Source organism: Pimephales promelas, chromosome 12, assembly GCF_988280905.1.
Source record: "Pimephales promelas chromosome 12, fPimPro1.hap1.1, whole genome shotgun sequence".
Taxonomy (NCBI): domain Eukaryota; kingdom Metazoa; phylum Chordata; class Actinopteri; order Cypriniformes; family Leuciscidae; genus Pimephales; species Pimephales promelas.
The window spans coordinates 1,901,423-1,923,906 of record NC_142780.1 but is presented as its reverse complement, the minus strand read 5'-3'; the positions used below and the strand labels follow the sequence as shown (position 1 = coordinate 1,923,906).

Here is a 22,484-nt window from a genome sequence, read left to right as displayed (position 1 = left end):
CAGTTATCTTATAACACATCTGGGCCACGTTTGACAAAGATATGGCTCATCGAGCACTGGTACATCCTGAAGTAAGCCAAAAGTGGCCCACATATAATATTGCAAATGTGGCCCTGTTATTTCAAAACATATCTGAGCCAGGTTTGGCAAAGATATGGCTGAGTGACCACTGGCTCATCTGAATGTGAGCCAAAAGTGGCCCACATATAATGTGAAAAATGGGACCCAGTTATCTTATAACACATCTGGGCCACGTTTGACAAAGATATGGCTCATCGAGCACTGGTACATCCTGAAGTAAGCCAAAAGTGGCCCACATATAATATTGCAAATGTGGCCCAGTTATTTCAAAACATATCTGGGCCAGGTTTGGCAAAGATATGGCTAAGTGACCACTGGCTCATCTGGATGTGAGCCAAAAGTGGCCCACATATAATGTTGCAAATGTGGCCCCGTTATCTCAAAACATATATGGGCCAGATTTGGCAAAGGTATGGCTGAGTGACCACTGGCTTATCTGGATGTGAGCCAAAAGTGGCCCACATATAATGTGGAAAATGTGGCCCAGTTATCTTATAACACATCTGGGCCACGTTTGACAAAGATATGGCTCATCTAGCACTGGTACATCCTGAAGTAAGCCAAAAGTGGCCCACATATAATATTGCAAATGTGGCCCAGTTATTTCAAAACATATCTGGGCCAGGTTTGGCAAAGATATGGCTGAGTGACCACTGGCTCATCTGAATGTGAGCCAAAAGTGGCCCACATATAATGTGGCAAATGTGGCCCAGTTATCTTATAACACATCTGGGGTGGGTTTGGCAAATATATATTGCTCAGTGACCACTGGCTCATCTGGATGTCAGCCAAAAGTGGCCAACATATAATGTTGCAAATGTGGCCCAGTTATCCCAAAACATATCTTGGCCGGATTTGTCAAAGATATGGCTAAGTGACCATTGGCTCATCTGGATGTGAGCCAAAGGTGGCCCATATATAATGTGGCAAATGTGGCCCAATTATCTTCTAACACATCTGGGCCACGTTTGGCAAAAATATGGTTAAGTGACCATTGTCTCATCTGGATGTGAGCCAAAAGTGGCCCAGATACAATACTGAAAATGTGGCCCAGTTATCTTAAAACAATTTTGGGCCTGTTTTGGCAAAGATATGGCACAGTTGGCACTGGCTCACCTAGAAGTGATTCAAAAGTGGCCCACATATAATGTTGCAAATGTGCCCCAGTTATCTCATAACACATCAGGGCCAGGTTTGGCAAATATATGGCTCAGTGACCACTGGCTCATATGGATGTGAGCCAAAAGTGGCCCACATGTAATGTTAAAAATGTGGCCCATTTATCTTAAAATGTATTTGGGCCAGTTTTGGCAAAAGTATGGTTTTTGCCCCCCAAAAACCTACGTAAACCTACATGTAAACCTACGTGACAAGTCTGGCTTTTCAACACTTCTGACAATGGCTAATTTAGCTTCAAAGGGCAGAATTTTAAAATGCCTTGTAATTTTTTTAACAACAATTAACAATATTTTTTGGTATAGATGCAGCAGACACGGCTGTGTCTCGTGTACACCAATGCATTTTTTTTTTTATGTGACCGGTGTGTTTATTAAAATGTTTTTAATGGGAGTGCTGCGTTTTTAAAATGCTGTAACGACTTGCTGAGTGTTTTTAATTTTTTTTATTTGGCTATAAAGTGCTGAACACATTTTTTTTTTACAGATTTACGAGAGTCATCAACGGTCATCACTGTCACTTGTTACCAGACTGTCCAATCACAATGGACCACACATACCACACTGACCAACTGTCAAAACATTCTTTCTGTACAACATCAAATAGCAGAGTAGATGGAAAAATAATATTTCTGGTCTCCGAACATACGTGTCTATATGACATTCATACTTTACAAACATTTTTAGCATTATACAAATTATCAGGGAAATCAGTAAAAAGTAAACTGTGCCACGGATATTCTGTATAGCAACAAAGTGTCTCAACAAAACAACATGACATCATGACTTCTGCACTGCCAAAACATAATCGCTTACAGCTAGGCCTTTTCAGATTGCCATAGCATTTTCAGCTAGCTAAAAACGCTTTGGTGGACACATGGCCTTAGATAGGCTGGATGTAAGGCCACATATATGACAATTGCTCACATATGTTTTGTAGGTAGAGTGTTTAGAAAATTGTGTAAGTTCAAACTTATAAAGAGCTGTTTATGGTTTTGGGATGTGCAAGAAGATACTTAATTGCTATTTGTGCAAAGCTTAGGGCACAATGATTTTGCCAAGTACATGTCCCTGTATCAACATAATTTTGTTGATCAAGGCACATAATTCCTGTTCATAAAAATAGTCCTATCCCTAACCCGATCCCTAAAGTAGGAGGGACATTTTAATAACACTTATCTAGAAGCATGGTTGGCATAACTTCAAACTTCAATTCTAATTTGTCGATATGAATGCTGTTCCAGGATCAATAAAGATGCTGAGCCAGGAACATGTTGTAGCCTACTTTGGCTATTTTTATAACAAACGTACAGGACTTGTACAATATTCAAATATTTAAAATAGCTATAATCAAATAAAATAAAAATTCAATATTGAAAATATAAAAAAATATTGTAATATTTTAAAACAAAATAAACTTATTTAAATACATAAATGAAAATTTAATTACATTTTTGGCTTAATATAAATTTATACAAAAGTCATTTTTAGTCTATAAATGATCTTTCTTAAAGATAAAACAATATCTATAATTTTAACATTATAATTAATGAAATACAATTAAATGACTGACAATTAGTGAAGCTCTTGTGAGAAATATTATTTTGACAATAAACTTTTTCAATTTTTATTTTTATTTTTTATTTTTATTTTTGCTTCAGCTTAGGCCTACTTATTTATTAGAGATAAGATCTCTATTTTCTTTGTAACAAAATATTTACTGCATGTGAAGTTGTCTTTGAAAAAAAAAAATCAAACTGACGATTCGGGGCTTTAAATTTAAACGTAGCTGTAAAATTTGAAAAAGGCGCTGGAAACCAACGTCAGTTAGAGGAAGAAGAAAAAAAAAAAAACAAACCGACGATTGGGCCTTTAAATTTAAACCTAGCCGTGAAGCGCGAAAAAGGAGCTCGAAACCAAGCCAGAGGATTGTCAGTTTGAGGGAGGACGAATACTGCAAACAATCACCAAGGTAAGATATAATCGATACATTTATATTTTCTAGGGCTAGGCGATTGCTTCATACCTATAATTGTTGTATGAGTTAATGGAATAACTTCTATACTTGAAGTAGGAGCATTTTGGCAGTATAACTCTAAGCTAGAACTATTATGGTTCTCGAATGCGAAATGAACAAGTATCGATTGAATAGGGGCGCCAAAAGTATTTACATTTGCTAATGTAGGCTACACTACCGGTCAAATGTTTTAGATCGGTAGCTAATGTTTTTAAAAGAAGTCTTTTCTGCTCACCAAGGCTGCAATTATTTGATAAAAAAAATACAACCCCCCCCCAAAAAAAATCAGTAATATTATGAAATATTATTACAATTTAAAACAGCGGTTTTCTATGTGAATATATATTGAAGTGTAATTTATTATCGAAGCTGAATTTACAGCATCATTACTCCAGTCTTCAGTATCACATGATCCTACAAAAATTATTATAATATGATGCTCAAGAAACATTTATGATTATTATCCATGTTGAAAACAGTTTTTTACATTTTTATTTCAGGATTCTTTGATGAATAGAAAGTTCAAAAGAACAGAATTATTCTGAAATGGAAAGCTTTTGTAACATTAATCACTACCATTCAAAAGTATGGGGTCACTAAGATTTTATTTTTTTATTTTTTGGGGGAAAGAAATTAAAAAAATACTATTATTCATCAAGGATGAGTTAAATTGATCTAAAGTTACAGTAAAGACATTTCTAATGTTAGAAAAGATTATATTTTAAATAAATCATAGAAGTCATCATAGAAGTTTGGGGGAAAAATGATACACGACTGTTTTCAACATTGAAAATAATAATTTATGTTTTTTGAGCATAAAATCAGCATATTAGAATGATTTCTGAAGGATCATGTGTGATGTGATACTGAAAACTGATCTGTAATCAGCGACAGTAATGATGTTGAAAATTCAGCTTTCAAATTATATTTTAATATATATTAAAATAGAAAACAGTCATTTCAAAATTGTCATTATATTTCACAATATTTCTGTTTGTCATTTTGTTTTTTCATCAAATGAAGCAGCCTTGGTGAGCAGAAGAGACTTCATTTAACTGATCTAAAACTTTTGACCGGTAGTGTCTGTGCTCCGATCTTGCCAATCTTCAGTCAGTTCTGCATGGTGAAAATATTTAATTCTAGCTTTTTTTGGCACAACAATAAAAGCCCAGTGTAATATTTCATTCATGTACATTGGGCATACAGTAATACTGCACTGTAGTTGTATTACTTTGTGAAAGCACAAATTACTACATGCTTTTTATTACAATAAAAGCTTTTATGAGATGATTACAAAGTAACAATAGCCTAATAGATATTATTGAGCAAGTTGGTTCAGGTATTATTACTTTGTATTTCACATTTTTAGTATACCCTAGTCATTTTAAAATGAGTTTTTCTGCTTTGTTTTTATTTATTTATTTTTTATTTACTGTTTTGAGTCAGGATGCTTTTCACCTTAATAACATATGTCGATGTGATTTTCTACAGAAAATTGCTGATGGTATATTTAAACTCCTCTGAAACAAGAAAACATATCTATACAAATACATGTTCCTAGTCACCCTGGTTTGCTAAAAAAAGGTTGAACTTGTGCCTTTTTGGCAAAAACAAACAAAAGAAACAAAAAGTGTCCTTGTCCGAAATGTGTCCTTGTTGCCTTGGGCCAAAATGTTCTTTAGAGTGGCACTGGCAAAGTATGCACTTGGTCAATGCTTGTATTCCTGCTAATTGTGTCCTGAGATTTTAAAAGTTGTCATCCTTGCATTTACAATGTTATATATTTTTAGGAACTGTCAGAACCAATAGACTGACAGCTACGGCCACCGATCAAGAAATTGAAACATTTATTAAAAAATGGCTTCATCTGTCAAGTGACCGAGACGGAGGGAGAAGAGAAAGCAAGAAACGAAGGAGGTCCCAAGACACCTGTAAGTCAGCTACATTGTGTTTTTGCCATGTGTATAATACCATGGTCTGTCTGAATACTTGATTATGGCCCTAGAATATTTTAGTTTTATTTTTTTCCCAAATTTCCATTTTCATTTTTGCTAATTCCGTTTTTTCATTTTCCATGTTTGAGAATTCAGTTTTTTTTACCCTTACCTGTTATTTTAGTCATAAAAAGAGGGTGCTTGTAATGTTAATAATTAAAATGTACACAAATAAAATAGGAATGACCTTTTAACATTTATTGAGGTAACAGACATTGACTCTTACTCTTCAGCAGAAATACTGCATGATGCAACATAACACTAAACTCTAAGTTTAAGTAACAATAAAATATGGTTATGAGCTTTAAAATGTCCAGTAAAAAAATTATATATAATATAATATAATTATACAAATCAAAAGTTGTAATTGTTAACATTAGTTAATGCACTGTGAACTAACATGAACAAACAGTGAATGACTGAAACATTAAAAAAGGGGTAACACTTTACAATAAGGTTCATTAGTTAACAATAGTTAATGTATTAACTAACATGAACTAACCATGAGCAATACATTTGTAACAGTATTTGTTAATCTTCGTTGATGTTAGTTAATAAAAAATAAAGCTGTTCATTCTTTGTTCATGTTAGTTCACAGCACATTAACTAATGTTAACAAGATTTTAATAAAGTATTAGTAAAAATTGAAATTAACGTTTACAAACATTAATAAATGCTGTATAAGCGATGTTCATCATTAGTTCATTAGTTAACTAATGTAGTTAACTAATATTAACTAATGAACCTTATTGTAAAGTGTTACCAAAAATGGTTAATAAATAATGCACTTCATGTTAGTTAATACTAGTTAATACATTAATTAATGTTCACAATTAAGGCCTTGAGTAGGGTTGGGTATCGATAATCGAGTATCGATTGGAACCGAGACTAACTTTTCATTTTTCCCGGAATCGTTCAAAAGTTAAAATTTCGATTCCTACTTTCGATATTCACAGTCCGCCGAGCGGAAGAAGAAACCGCTGAACAACATCAACGAAGAAGCGTCTACCGGAAGTGTTGGCATAACCACGCGAGTCGAACATGAGTACCTTACGTCGGCGATCCAACTTTTTTGACCCTGCCTCTTAAAAGAATCAAGAATCGTTAGGAACCGGAATCGAAACAAGGAATCGGAATCAGAATCGTTCAAATTCAAACGATACCCAACCCTAGCCTTGAGGCCTCATTATACTTCTGCGTCGGACCTACGCCGAAGCTTCTATGCTGTAGGCAACGCGTTGGTTTTCATTTATACTTTAGCGTCATTGTCCGCGTTGACGTGCAATTACTCTTGTAGAGGGAGCATGTGAAATCCGAGGTAGCAGTCCTGGCAGACAAATCACAGCTCTTGCATTTCTTTAGAGTTGACACGTTGTTACATTTTTGGAGAGGTGCACGTCAGGGTACGCCGAAGGGTACGTGCGCTACACACAGCCTACAACGTAGCTATGGCATGAGTTCGACGAAGAAGTATAAATAGCCCTTTAGATTTACCAAACTGTTTAATGCACTGATAGGTCCAGTCCATTTTTCTACTATTGCTAGTAAAACACTTTGAAAATCAGCATTCTGTTACTGAGTCAACAATTGTTTTTTTTTTTTGTGTGTGTATCCAATAAAGGCTTGCAAGATTGCCAGATGGGCCCAGTCAAGGAGGTCGACTTCTTTAATTTTGGGTGGCTCTGGATGTGACCAACTGGAAACATGTTTTGTTTTTTGTTTAGCTCTAAGATGCTTTATATGCACATATTTTGTGTTTGTTTATTATTACTATTTTTTTTGATTGCTTTCCAGTTTTGAAAATTGAAACTTGCACTTGGTTGTTCTTTGACAATATTAATAAATAATGCAAATGTTTTCAGAAATGTGTTTAAATCATCTGTTGTAACTTCTCTTAACATAGAAAGGGGGCATTTTTAAATTTCTCTTTAGTGTATATTTTTCTTAGTGTCAGTCACAGCATGCAAAAACAAAAACACACAGTTATAGTCTATTTATGTAATTCTTGACACACATGTGGCTGAACAAATTTCCTGCTTGTGGACCAGATCTGGCAAACAGGATTGCAACTGTGGTCAGCTGTGTATTTGGTTTGTGTTTTGGTTACATGTGGCATTGCTATGGCTTAATTGTGGCTCTAATCTGGCAAACTGGAGGGGACTGCCTTAAGTGCATTAATTTTCATCTGGCCCACATACCGCATGTGTAATGATGGCACTTGAATGGTTCGTTCTTGTTTGCCAGATTTGGGCCACAATTAGCCCAAAGCAATGCTGGATGCCAGCCATAAACAAAACAAATTAAGCAGAATAACCCCCCATCTGGCCCAGACACCACAATTGCTGTGGCCCAGATCCGGCCCACAATTGACACTTTCATCTGGCCCACCTACCATGTGGAATGGCACTTGGGTGGCCCGCTCCTGTTTGCAAGATTTGGGTCACAATTAAGCCATAAAAAAAAAAAAAAAACGAATGAAGCAGAACTGGCCCAAATCTGGCCCAGATATCAAAATTGCTGTGGCCCAGATCCGGCCCACAGTTGACACTTTCATCTGGCCCACATACCGCATGGAATGATGGCACTTGGGTGGTCCGCTCCTGATTGCCAGATTTGGGCTACAATTAAGCCATAGTAATGCCGCATGTCAGCCATAAACAAATAAAATGAAGCAGAACTGGCCCAAATCTGGCCCATGCATCAAAATTGCTGTGGCCCAGATCCGGCCCACAGTTGACACTTTCATCTGGCCCACATACCTCGTGGAATGATGGCACTCGGGTGGCCCGCTCCTGTTTGCCAGATTTGCGCCACAAGTAAGCCATAGCAATGCCGCATGTCAGCCATAAAAAAAAATGAATGAAGCAGAACTGGCCCAAATCTGGCCCATGCATCAAAATTGCTGTGGCCCAGATTCGGCCCACAGTTGACACTTTCATCTGGCCCACATACCGCGTGGAATGATGGCACTTGGGCGGTCCGCTCCCGTTTGCCAGATTTGGGCCACAATTAAGCCATAGCAATGCCGCATGTCAGCCATAAAAAAAACGAATGAAGCAGAACTGGCCCAAATCTGGCCCATGCATCAAAATTGCTGTGGCCCAGATCCGGCCCACAGTTGACCCTTTCATCTGGCCCACATACCGCGTGGAATGATGGCACTTGGGCGGTCCGCTCCTGTTTGCCAGATTTGGGCCACAGTTAAGCCATAGCAATGCCGCATGTCAGCCATAAAAAATTTAATGAAGCAGAACTGGCCCAAATCTGGCCCAGATATAAAAATTGCTGTGGCCCAGATCCGGCCCACAGTTGACACTTTCATCTGGCCCACATACCGCATGGAATGATGGCACTTGGGCGGTCCGCTCCTGTTTGCCAGATTTGGGCCACAATTAAGCCATAGCAATGCCGCATGTCAGCCATAATAAAAACGAATGAAGCACACCTGACCCAAATCTGGCCCAGACATCAAAATTGCTGTGGCCCAGATCCGGCCCACAGTTGACACTTTCATCTGGCCCACATGTGGACCAGTTCGGCTTCATTTGTTTTGTTTATGGCTGACATGCGGCATTGCTATGGCTTAATTGTGGCCCAAATCTGGCAAACAGGAGCGGACCGCCCAAGTGCCATCATTCCATGCGGTATGTGGGCCAGATGAAAGTCTCAACTGTGGGCCGGATCTGGGCCACAGCAATTTTGGTGCGTGGGCCAGATGTGGGCCAGTTCTGCTTCATTCATTTTTTTTATGGCTGACATGTGGCATTGCTATGGCTTAATTGTGGCCCAAATCTGGCAAACAGGAGCGGTCCGCCCAAGTGCCATCATTCCACGCGGTATGTGGGCCAGATGAAAGTGTCAACTGTGGGCCGGATCTGGGCCACAACAATTTTGCTATCTGGGATCTCACCCTCACTCACTGCACACTTCAAAGCCTCTGCTTTTGTGCCAGCCGACCATGTTGATGAAGAATGTTGTCTCTTATTCTTGCTCACCCCTGCAGCTATTTCTACCTCCCTCTCCCACCTCTTTTTTGTGGCCAGTCCTTCCTCTTTCCCTCAGACAGCAGCTTATCTGCATTAAAGAAGCTGTCACTGACACCCCAGCAGTGGAATACTGGAAACAAGTCTGGCACTTGGTGTCGGTTCTGTGTGAGTGAAACTGCAGTAGATAACGTGAAACCCGGTGAGCCATAAAGAGTCAGAGAATGCTGGTCTTATCTAGAGAAACACACCGAGAGATGCTTAATCCATTACGACTGCAATCATGCCACCAGTGAGAAACGCATACCCACACACATAGACCTGATAAAAAAACCCATACATCAACCAGTTTAATTCTCCATCTATCAGAATGCCTTTTAAAATGGAAATGCATGTCATCAAGTGTGCAAACAATCTTGCTTGTCTTTCTCAAATTGTACAATAAAGGAAGAATTCGCCCTACAGTAAAAGTAAACAATTATTAGCGCTGTCACTTTAGCGTAAGCAGGTCTTTGGTTCAAGTTCAGACTTTATGTGTGGAGTTTGCATGTTGGCATGGGTTTTGTCCCAGTGCACATGAAGCATGGCTAAATTAGAAGCACTCGTATGAGTCAAAGTGTGAATATGTGTGAGTTTGTTATCCTTGTGATGGACCATCTGTTCGAAGATGAACAGAACGCAAATTATTCATCATGGCGTTGAATAATATCCAGTTCGCCCATTAAATGTATTTTGAATTTGATGTGAGTAGATTGCAACAATGGTTGGTAACATCCCTATCCGAGTGTGGTCCCAGATAGCAAACTGACATTGAATCAACGTGGAAACGACGTCTCTCATGACATCGAAACAACGTTGATTTTGCTCATCGAATTAACGTTGAACCAACGTCAGACGCGGCATTCTTCAAAGCTAAATGAAAATCGAAAATTGGTTTGCTTTCATAACGTTGAAACAACGTTGATTTCAAGTTGATTTTCCGTTAGTTTTGAAAGAACCCAGATAGCAAACTGACATTGAATCAACGTGGAAATATGACATCGAAACAACGTTGATCTGACATTGTTTTGCTCATCGAATTAACGTTGAACCAACGTCAGATGCCTTATTCTTTCAAAACTGACGGAAAATCAACTTGAAATCAACGCGTTGTTTCAACGTTATGAAAGCAAACCAATTTTCGATTTTCATTTAGCTTTGAAGAATGCCGCGTCTGACGTTGGTTCAACGTTAATTCGATGAGCAAAATCAACGTTGTTTCAATGTCATGAGAGACGTCGTTTCCACGTTGATTCAATGTCAGTTTGCTGTCTGGGAATGACGCGTCTGACGATTGTTCAATGTTAATTCGATGAGCAAAACAATGCCAGATCAACGTTGTTTCGATGTCATGTTTCCACGTTGATTCAATGTCAGTTTGCTATCTGGGGTATAACCTTACTTATTAGCGAATGATCAGAATAATAAAATTGCATGCAAACTGAAGTGACGAGTTCTGCTCATGTCATGCAAACTTCTGACTGTGATTAAGATTATTAGAAAAAAATTGCATTATTGGTGCACATGTAAACAGTCATAATTCATAATGAGCATAGCTAGCGGGAATTTAAAGCAACACCATGGAAGTTTTCCTCTGCGGTCGCCCTGCTGGTTGGAAACGGAATTGTGGTAAATAGTTTAGCCTATCGTAGCCTACCATCGCACACACGCTCGTTGTTTATCCAGTGCTGGCTTTGGAATGAACAATGTCCACAGACAAGGTAGACTATATTACATGATTTCATGAAAGGATGATGTATTGCGTTTGACGTAAAGGAGTCGAATTTTGTAGTTCTTTTTGTGCTCGGGCTACTACCCGAACCCCGGAGTTTCGTACGTCCAGTAAAAGCGATACAGACCCCGTCAGGCTACGACAGAAGTGCCTTTTACCCTGTTACAACTTGATGAACCACTGATAAGATTTTGGAAAGGTAAAAAAAAAAAATTTAAATCGTGTTGCTTTAAGTTGTTATTTGCTGATAATATTCCCCTCTGCTGCAGTTTTCAAATCAAATATGGTGGATTTTTTATCATATTATTTTAAAAAACACAGCTTAGGTTTAAATGATTATTATACAACCTGAATATGACAGTCAGTTATTGTTCTAATAATTCTCAGTGAATTCTCTTATAAAACAGAAAAGTCAGTGAACGTAGCGTTTTAAATCCTCTCCTCCATTGACATGCATTAAACAAAGTTAACCCCATTTTCATGAAAATCATGCCCTGAAATAACATGTCATTAATGCAAAATTATACCTCAGCAATGCCATCGGTGTATTGACAGCAAATGCTTCTCTTTGAAAGCAATGGGTTTACTGACAGTGATGTAATAAAGGCACTAAAGGGCCCTTTTGAGGAATGTATAGTGACACATACAAGTATTGGATATGTGCCATTTATTGGATGCCCTGGGAGTGAAGACGGTTTGAAACGTGTTGAGCTCTCAATTTCCCCCGTGTCCTCTCCCTGCTGGTTGGATTTTGTTTCAGGACTGACTACCCACCTGTGCTTGGTGTACAGTATGTTTATAAAATAGTTCTGTTCACCTCTCCTTCTGTTTGGGTCCTCACTCACAGAACCTGACAGACAGAGCATTGAACACACTCAGTTTGATATCTGATACTTAAGTCCTGTGGATATTAGAAAACAGATTTCCAGAACTGCAATTTGCAAAGGATTTCAAACCCAACGCATTCACATCCCAAGGCGTCATATACTGACACGTTTACCAATGCGTATACATCCAACGCACATGGCACCCTTTAGCGTCAATTTAACACGCTTCGGTTATGGGTAGGTTTAGGTCTGGGGTAGGGTTAGGGTTAGACCACTAGGAGGCGCCTTATATATCTGCGTCTCATATTGACGCTAAAGGGTGCCATGTGTGCTGGATGTATACGCATTCTCAAAAGCGTCAGTATATGACATCTTGGGATGAGAACGGGCTGTCAAACCATACGTGAATGTTGCTCAAAATGTTGTAAACATTGCGTTTCATGTGATTTTTTGCCGTTTACAAATGCTAAATGAGATATGGATATGCACAAAAAACATTCATGAGATAAAATAGTGTAGAACTATTTATTTTGTGTCAGAAAAAATACAGAGCTAGTATGTGTAAAACTTAAAATAAAATGTTGTTGGAGTCAAAATAACGATTAACACTTTGAAAATCACAATGTTAATTCATGATTAGTTTTTTTTAGGTGATTGTACTTTTCTGAATTTCTGTCTACAACATATCTGACAAAAGCAGGTGAGTGTTAGATAATAGCTAGTACGCTGATCAGTGGGTCACAAAACACATTGCAGCACTGAATTAGGACTAACCAATTTGCTCCATTTGTCTCGCAAACATACCCTACTACTCCAGCGCTGAGCACTGCCTGAAACACAGGATTAGCAGCCTCTAAATAGCAGTCATTCAAAAGAGAGCTTGGGTGCACTGAATGATTCCAATTACTGCCATGTCAAATCTGGGATATACAGCGGAAATAAATGAAGAAAATACAAATATATGCACCGAATCCTGAACACGAATGATGTTGCCAAAGTTTGGAGTGATTAAATGTTTTTTGACTGTCAGTAATTTTTAAATAGATAATTCTCCCAAAAGTTAATCACATTTACTCATTCGTACGCTGTTGAAGTTGACCTGTATAAATACTTTTTTTTTTTTGTGCAAAACAAAAGGCGATGCTAGGCAGAATAACAGCCTTAGCCACCATTCAAATGCATGGAGAAAAACAATCCTACGATTAAATGAAATGTTGACTGAGGCTGTCAGTAGTGATGAGTAGTTCATGCACAATTCACTTCACGTTGTCTGTGTTCGCCCAAATAACATGTGGACAGTGATTGCAATGGTTCCCACAGATGTGATTAAACATGAAATAAGATCTCTTCATTTATGTTTTTTTGTATCTTTCAAGCTGTGTTGTAACATGCATTAGTGATGGGGATATTGGATAATTTTTACCAACTTAACTTTTGAACTAATTATATTTTAATGCAGAATTAATTCACTGAACACGTTCACATTTCCAATCTGTAATTAAATCAGGTTACACTTTATTTTACAGTGTCCTTGTTGCATGCGCTGATGCTGATGCGCCTCCTTTCTCAGGCCGTCGACCGACTCGGCCTTGAGTGGTCACCGCCGAAGGAGCCCGCACCTAACAGACTCGGCGGCTGCTTTCTTCATCGCCGCCATCAATCGCCCGCATCCAGGTCTTCGCCTTTCCCTTGGAATGCACTATTCTCCGCAATGATGCCACGTCACAGTAAATTGTTGTAAAACGTATGAACTACAGTGAAAACACGTTTTACCTGTAAATCAATTTACAGTTGACAGGGAAATGTACAGTTAACAACTGTAATACTCCTTTTGACCCATAATGCATTGCGAATTACAGTAATAACTTGTAAAATGATAAAACGATACATTTCTGTAGAATCTACAGCAATTTTTAACAGTGTAGGTAACCGATACATTTTGTTTCATGTTTCATGTTTTTTTTTTTTTATATTGTAATTTGGTTCCTGTTCCCTAATCACATGACTCCCTTGCCCTTATAAAGGCCAATAAATTGCTTATTTACAGATGTTATCAAATAGTCTTGGCATGACGCTCAGAAGGCGAGTGTTATCTTAAATCCTCGAGGAGCGTTTTACTGTGAATGTCTGCTAAGACCTGCTGTCATATCTTAGCATCGGGCGATGTGAGCCTGCAGGGGAATACTCCAGAGGCCATTTTTTGTGTCCATTTGTGAGCCTACAGTAATTCATCACTTCTCTCTGCTCCCTCTCTACCCCGTCTGCTCTAATTGCCTCTCCAATTTAGGTTTGCCCCACAGACCTGTCAAGGCCTGACCTTGCTCATGGACTGAACACTGATCCTCATATAGGCATGGGGAAGCGGCTGCAAACTATAAAAGCATTCACAAGTAATTCATTTATTGCTGTAGTGCATTTCCATTAAATAGAACAAAATTTATGAAATTAATTACCTGTGGATAATCTAATTAATTGATCACGTTCAAACCCGAATCTCTTGTTTGTAATATTTGTGATGTATTTATAATAACTTATTTATTCATGTTAATATTTACAGTTAAGTGTGACAGACCATTATCATATTTTAGACACTTTTTATCATATGTAATAAAGGGCATACTATTGTGGCCATGTTAAAGGTTCTGTAAATGTATTCTTTTTGTTAATCTACTACCTCACAAAATCAGACACTTTACTTATACAAATAATCCACTTAAAAGATCCAAGGCTGCCCAGAGAAGTGCAGATGAGATCAAAGATGACAGAAATAATGTAGCACATTAACTGAATTCAGATAAGTGTAAAACTTTTTTTTTTTTTTTTTTTACATTTATTGAAACCTCTGAAAGCAAACGGTCTCTGTGGGCATGTCTTTGAACTGAGCCAAATAGTAAGTTAGCACCTAAAACTGATTTATGATAAACTATAATTTATAATTTATACTATAAGGGTGGTTTCAGTTTTTTGCTTTGTTATAAAACAGGGACTATATTGTTATAATGTTGCATGTCACTATGTTCTGTACTGACATATACATACAGTATATATTTTAAGAGCATAATATTGTTCATGGGGTTTATTATTTTTAATTCTATGAATTAAAGTCGCTTTATTGCCAAAAACTTCTAAAACGTTGAATTGTAAAACAAATAATACATTTTCATGTAGTTTTTTTTTTAACTGCATCTTTGTAAACTGCTTAATGCATCATATAATTATAAAGAACTATCACATAGAACAGTTAAATCACTCTACAAATGTACTATCCTGGGGTGTGTGTTTCCCGTACAACAATGTAACTCGCTGCTTCATACATAGTGTATCGTTGAAGAAATCAAGATAGTCACGACTGTTTCCCGAAACCATACTGTCGCAACGTGGTCGTTCAACCACATTGGTTTTTGATGTCACGCACGTGCGGAGTAATGAAACTGTTTCAGATCAAATCAATGCGAGATGTTTTGCTATAAATTATAGACATGGCATCTGACGAATATTTCTAATTTTCTATTCTATTTTGCTTTATTTCCAGATTCAATCATAGGCTCGTTCTTACATAGTAGAGCACATCCGCGCAGTGCTCGAATTGAGGGGGGGCTGGGGGGATCCGGGACCCCCCATAAGGTATTAGGGACCCCCCATAAGAAGTAAAAAATAGAATTAGGGGGGTCCCTAAGATATTTTTATTTTAGTAAAAAAATAATAATAACAAATCTGATTAAATGCATGCAATGGATACGGTAAATTTCGTGAATTGATTATTTACAATATATATTTTTTTTTTTTTTTAAGTTGGCTAGTTGCCATGTCGCTTTAAAATGTAAACGTCCGCCCCACCTCTAAAGAGTGCTGTGCGCATGACATCGTTGACTGACAGGACTGTTTGATTGGCGCTGCTCCCTTGAAGCTAATTTTAACGAAATGGAGAAAGATAAACCTCCCCTGGAGGTCGGGAAGAGAAAGCTTCATACCGACTTTTTTGAGGGGTAATTGTCTCTCTTTATATATCTTTCTACTTTGTATCTACCCACACCATCGGGGCTTCTGTACTCCTTGCGTAAATTGGAAACATTTAGGCTTAAGTTACTTTTTTTCCCATTATTAATAGCCCTGGTTCTACGGGAGTGCTATCTCGACAGTTTTTCTGCAAAGGGAGCGATCGTTGTGTGCTTTCTAATTTCCATTCAGAATTTGTATAAAACTTTTTCATGTTGCCAGGATCGGCCACGTAAACACAAAGTTTTGGGAATTACATACGCATTCACTCTTAAAATAGCAATAATTGACATCGATTGGCATGGCATTGTTTGTTTCTGAATAAAGCAGCCTTTTTCACTGAAATCATGGTCGTTGAATAGTTGCTGACCTACTGAGTGCCTTTCCGCCACCTACTGGACGTAACTATGTAAAAATCGCATGTGCTGAAATAGTCGAAAAATCCCCACCATATAATATCTAATAAACAAGTTTCATCTATTTAGTCAAGTCTTTTGGAACAAACATTGTTACCACAGTGTCAAATAATTCATTATTTTTAAAAAATGGTGTGAAATAAATTAATACTTTTATTCAGTATGGTCGCATTAAATTGATCAAAAGTGACAGTAAAGAAATTTATAATGTAACTAAAGATTCTATTTCAAATAGAAACTGTTCTTTTGAACTTTCTATTAATAAAAAAATCCTAAAAAATAAAATAAATGTTTATTACATAAATGTTTGTTGATCATCATATTACTATTAGAATGATTTCTGACGAATTGTGCGACACTGAAGACTGGAGTAATGATGCTGAAAATTTGTGAAAATTCTGCTGCCCTCTAAATCCAGTATTACTTTAGTAAGTAATTTAAAAGAATAATTATATATAGCCTATATAATTCTTTATCAAGCGGTTTTAATACATTGTATATATTTATGCATATTGTGTGTATAAATATATACAATTTAAACCCCCCCCCCCCCCCCCCCCCCGGAAAAAAATTGGGGACCCCCCATAAGACTTGACTCAATTCGAGCACTGCATCCGCGCACTCTTCAAAAACGCGGCTTTAAATCTTTTGACAAACTCAAAGACGTAAATGACATTTGTATGTATTCTAAATAAAAGAAACAGATTGTACTGAATGTCAGCTTGCTAATTTTGCTCAAGATCAGGATTTATTGAGTCCACATCTCATGCAAACAAGAAACTCTGCTTCTAACCACAGGTCGAGAGCTGTTTCATCGTTATCAGCATAGTTTAACGAGTCTGTGTTTCCCAAAACCATCGTTCCAATGAACATTCGCAAACATTCGATGGTTTCGGGAAACTCCGACTCGTTGAACTGCTGATAACGACGGAACTAGAGAACATTGTTATAACAATGCTTTCAGGAAACACACCCCAGCTTTGTCTATACTCGAGACTGAATTAAATTATTAGAGAGAGAGCGAGAGCGAGAGAGAGAGCACAATCACCTGCTAAGGAAGTTAGGAGCTCAGGATCTGCTGATCACACCAGTACACCAGTGACAGGCACACACTGCAAGAGATAAAGGGCACAAAGGTTATTGTAACACTGAAACCAAACAACCATGCAGAGAAGAAAATACACAAAAACCCAGCTGCTAAAACCCCAGCAATCGCTCCTGTGTAGAACTGCGGCTGGAACACATATTTACAATCATTAGAATGTCTTCTGGAAACAGCAGTTGGTTGACCTCTACAAAATCATCCAAACAAAGCAATGTAATGTTTGCCCTCAAAAAGTATCTAAGCAACACAGAAGACCAAGCCACACAGTATGCCAAACAGAACACAAGTATTCTAAAATATATATTTAGAAGACAAAAAAGGAATAAAAACTTTTTAATCTTTTTAGTTAATTTTTAATATACCGATATACCGTTCGAAACTAACGTTATGCTGCGCGACACTGTTTCAGATGGACCCTTTACAATGTTGCACTTCTAAGCAGCGACGGTGAGGCGAGGGCAGTGTTGTAGTCGAGACCACCTCACTCGAGTCCGAGTCGACACCGAGTCCAGAGAGAGTCGAGTCCGAGTCAAGACCGAGTCCATAGAGAGTCGAGTCCGAGTCGAGACCGAGACCAGAGACGGTCGAGTCCGAGTCAAGACCGAGACCAGAGACGGTCGAGTTCGAGTCGAGTTTGAGACCAGAGACGGTCGAGTCCGAGTCGAGACCGAGACCAGAGAGAGTCGAGTCCGAGTCAAGTCCGAGTCCATAGAGAGTCGAGTCCGAGTCGAGTCCGAGACCAGAGACGGTCGAGTCCGAGTCGAGACCGAGACCAGTCAGGGTTGATTACCTAATTTACTTTTATTTACTTAGAGAAATCCTTTTTTTTTTTTTTTTTTTTTTACTGAATTTACTTAGTTTAAAAAATATGATCAGTTTAGGGTAAAAAGGCCACATAGTAGGTGGTGTTAAAAGTAATTTTATTACAATTTGTCATGCGCAGTTGCGCACTAGAAAATCACCAATCACTGGGCGTGTCAATCAATTTAAAGAAATATTTTATTAACATACATTAATAATCATGAAAAATATTTTTAATTGAACTCGAGTGGACTCGGGAATAATTCCGAGTCCTAAAAAAAAAATGTTCGAGTACGAGTCAATTCCGAGTCCAAATGGACACGAGTCCATGACAAGACCAAGACCATTAAAATATGGTCTCGAGACCGAGTCCGAGACGAGTCCGAGTCTCGAGTACTACAACACTGGGCGAGGGGAAATCAAACATCAGTGCTCTGGTGTTACAGTACGTTACAGGGAAGATGAAGCTGCAGAACTATGGCGTTATTTTCCTGTCAAATGTCAAAAGAGCACTATTGTAGCGCAAAAGTATATTCATATAATGCACGAGTGCGAATCTGTGCTCGCGCATGGGCGCTCTCAGATAGACGCTGCTCTGTAAGAATAGGTCTATTTTCTCTTGGTTTGCTCAGAGAATCGTGCACTTTTAAACTGTGTTCAGTGCCATCACAAATCTCTCCTCTTCCACTGCTAACCATTTTAGGTTATAAGAAATTTTCAAAACGTTCCCATTAAGTTATAAAAACGTTACTTCTGAATGTTAGGAATATTAAAAACGTCCAGTTTTTTTAGACGTTGTATTAACGTTCTTGCTTGGTTATAAGAATGTTATTAGAATGTTATACTATATTACAGCCTTTCTCAAACTTTTTTCAGTCAGGGCACCTTTCAAAAGTGCATAAAATCTCAAGGCACCCCAGTGTAAAATATAATTTAAAAACACTGCATAATCCAAATGTAAATGCAAATGTCTTGTTTAGTTAGACAGAACAGTAATGAACATAGCATAATATGAACTGTAAATAACAATAATAAAAAAAACTGTATAGTACCTTTAAAAACAAAGGTTTGCAAAGTAATTCACAAAATAATTAATCAGAGACACAAATGCCATAAAACCGTAAGAGATGGACCGCCCAATACAAGAACCCAATAACAAATCCAGACCAGGAGAACTCAAATGAAGTGCAGGATGCAGTTAAAATAAAATAAAAAGGGGAAGACATTAATATATATATATATATATATATATATATATATATATATATACACACAATGCAATAAGAAAAAGATGCATGTTAAAAAATGCACCAGAGATAAGCAGGAATGTTTTTCCATATAGTGCTTGTTTTTTTATCCATGCCATGCACATGCACACACACACACACACACCCACATACACCCACACACACAAACAATAATCCACAACAAGAGAGGGAGAAAGATCTACATGCGTGCATGCAGCGCGTATACGCGCTCACACAAGCCGGGGGTGGGGGTGACCACAATCGAGACGTGAGCCTGGTGCGACGCACACAGCCGCCCTATCCTGGCAGGGTTGGATGAGAGGTGGTCAGGTGTCTTTTAAGTTTGCGGAATCATCCCTTGGTTTGATAGTTTCATCCCATATATTAGACACAACGGGAGAGGGCATGTTGCATCCCCAGTACTGAGGAAGTAGGCTGAGGCTCCATTTCACAGAAAAACTTTCCGGTTCTTGGGAGGATTTTCTTTTCAAAAAAAAAAAAAAAAAAGATCCATGATGCTGTAACTAAAGTGACCTAAATTTACGTTTATTTTTACGTTTCTGTCAGTCTGAGGTACGTTGCTATAACGCGTTGCTATGGATTGCGTCACTTCCGTCACGTTTCGTGTCTTGCGAGACGGATTTTTATGCTTAATTTTATATATTTATCTAAAATGAATTTACAATATTATTAATACGTTCATATGTTTAAAAAGAAGAATGTAAATATGTAAATTCAAATATATTTATAGGCTATATGAAATGTCAGTTGTTTTTTTATTTATTTTTTTTAGCCTACGTAATTTTTTGGCGGCACCCCTGACACAGTCAGGGGGCACCCCAGTGTGCCGCGGCACCCACTTTGAGAAAGGCTGCTATATTATACTTATACTAGGTGCTACTCTTTTCGACAATATTAACTAATGACTAAAATAGACCATCATACGTCAATTTATTGCAGTAATTCCTCTCTTAACCAGTAGAAAATGCTGTAAACACCTGATTATGCATGAAAAAAAAATGAACCGTCATAAACCGGAAAATCGGCTTAATTTTGGAAAAAATATATAAAAAAAAAAATGTGATATACATTTTTGTTCATATCCCATCACTATCATTTATACAATTTTAAAATCATATGAAACCAAACCAATTACTGACAAAACAGAAAAGCCAGCCTGTTCTCATGTAAATGCGTCTCTTTAACACACATTGTGTATTGTGGTGCAATTTATACGCAAAAAAATGAGTTTTACGTGCATATGATATGCAGTTTGATATGATATGTAATACACACATACCCCGCACCACTTATTCTACCCAAATGTATAATACACAAGCACCCCACACCACTACTAAACCTACCCTAACCAACCAATGCGTATCCTATGCATGTAAAAACTCACTTTAGTGTATAAATTGCACTGCATGCTATAAAGACGCATTTAGTGTGATCAGGTTGGAGAAGCAGTTCCTTACGTTACGTTATGGCACCAAACCCAATGATGTAGCCTACAAACACAGGCCGTCTCCCTGCACATTTAAACAGTGTTATTGGAAGTGATCGTTGGAAAGCACACTATATATATATATATATATATATATATATATATATATATAATGTTTCCGTAATACCTAAACATTTAAAAAATCAAGATACATTTACTTGAGAAGCAAGCAAACTTAAGTTAAATCTCATTGGGCAGACCTATGTGATTTATCAGATCAATCATATTGTGATCATAAAAAATCCCAGTTTATAATTCTAAATACACTTACAACATACGCTCACTTAAAATGTCATAGCATAACAGTGCCAAAGTGTCATTTAGTTAAATAAGCCCAAGCACACTTTTTAAGCAGAACATTTCAGAATAGTTTATGTTTGTAGGGTTCGACATAACTGTAATGACACCCATGTGAACTTGAGGACTGACATGATGACATTTGGATCTATTATTTTTTATCTAACTCAATGCCATTGTAATAATAGTGTGTGAAGTGTGACCTGTCCAAATGCTTTATGCAACCAAAAAGGAAACCTGAATATTATGTTCAGGCTAATTTAAATTAGCTACATAAAAGCGTGTCTCTTTCAAAAGTATTGTGTTTGTTCCTGAAATTCACTCTCGGTCATTTTATCATGTTATGCCAGTGGATTCAGATCACAGGCAAAGCCTCTGGGATATGTGTGTCTCGCATGTTACCTGGCCTCATTCCCAATGACACATCAGCCTTTCCAACACCCAAAACAAGCAGCAAATCAGATGCCATAATCGAAACAGTTGTCATTTCTGATCTCATGAAAACGATTGAGAATTCAATTAAACTGGAGACAATTTAAAGCTGGAACCATCAACTAATGAGAAATGAGGGGTAGAAAGAAAGCCTGATTGCAAATGGTTATACTTGTTTCAATTCTCTTTGGCGACACTTGTAGTGCAGTACATACTCTGGAAGCATGTTTCCGCCACTGAATAAAAAGAATAATAATAATAATAATAATTGCAACTTTTTATCTCACAATTGCGTGTTATAAAGTCAGAATTGCGAGGTATAAAGTCAGAATTTCTGAGAAAAAAGACAAAAGTGCGACTTTTTAATTCACAATTAAAACTTTGACTTTTCACTGACTTTTTTCTCAGAATTGCGAGTTTACATCTCGCAATTCTGACTTAAACACACAATTGCGAGTTTATATGTCGAAATTCTGACATCTTTTTCAGAATTGTGAGATATAAACTCGCAATTGCGAGTTATCAGGCCAATTCTAAGGGGGAAAACTTTTCCCCTCAGAATAGTTTAAATCTCACAATTCTGACTTTATAACACGCAATTGCAACTTTATATCTCGCAATTTTGACTTTATATCTCACAATTCTGACTTTATATCTCGCAATTTTGACTTTATATCTCACAATTCTGGCTTTATACCTCGCAATTGCGACTTTATTTCATGCAATTCTGACTTATATCTCACAATTGCGACTTTATATCATGCAATTCTGACTTATATCTCACAATTCTGATTTTATAACACGCAATTCTGACTTTATATCTCGCAATTGCGAC

At 37.6% G+C, this 22,484-nt stretch overlaps 1 long non-coding RNA gene across 1 annotated transcript; it reads left to right on the top strand.

The window, feature by feature from the left end:
• The first annotated feature begins 2,914 nt into the window (after nt 1–2,914).
• On the top strand, nt 2,915–8,281 carry LOC120479144 (uncharacterized). The gene is made up of 3 exons (XR_005622847.2): nt 2,915–3,228; nt 5,064–5,204; nt 6,889–8,281. It is a non-coding gene; the product is annotated as an uncharacterized LOC120479144 (long non-coding RNA).
• Nucleotides 8,282–22,484: the final 14,203 nt, after the last annotated feature.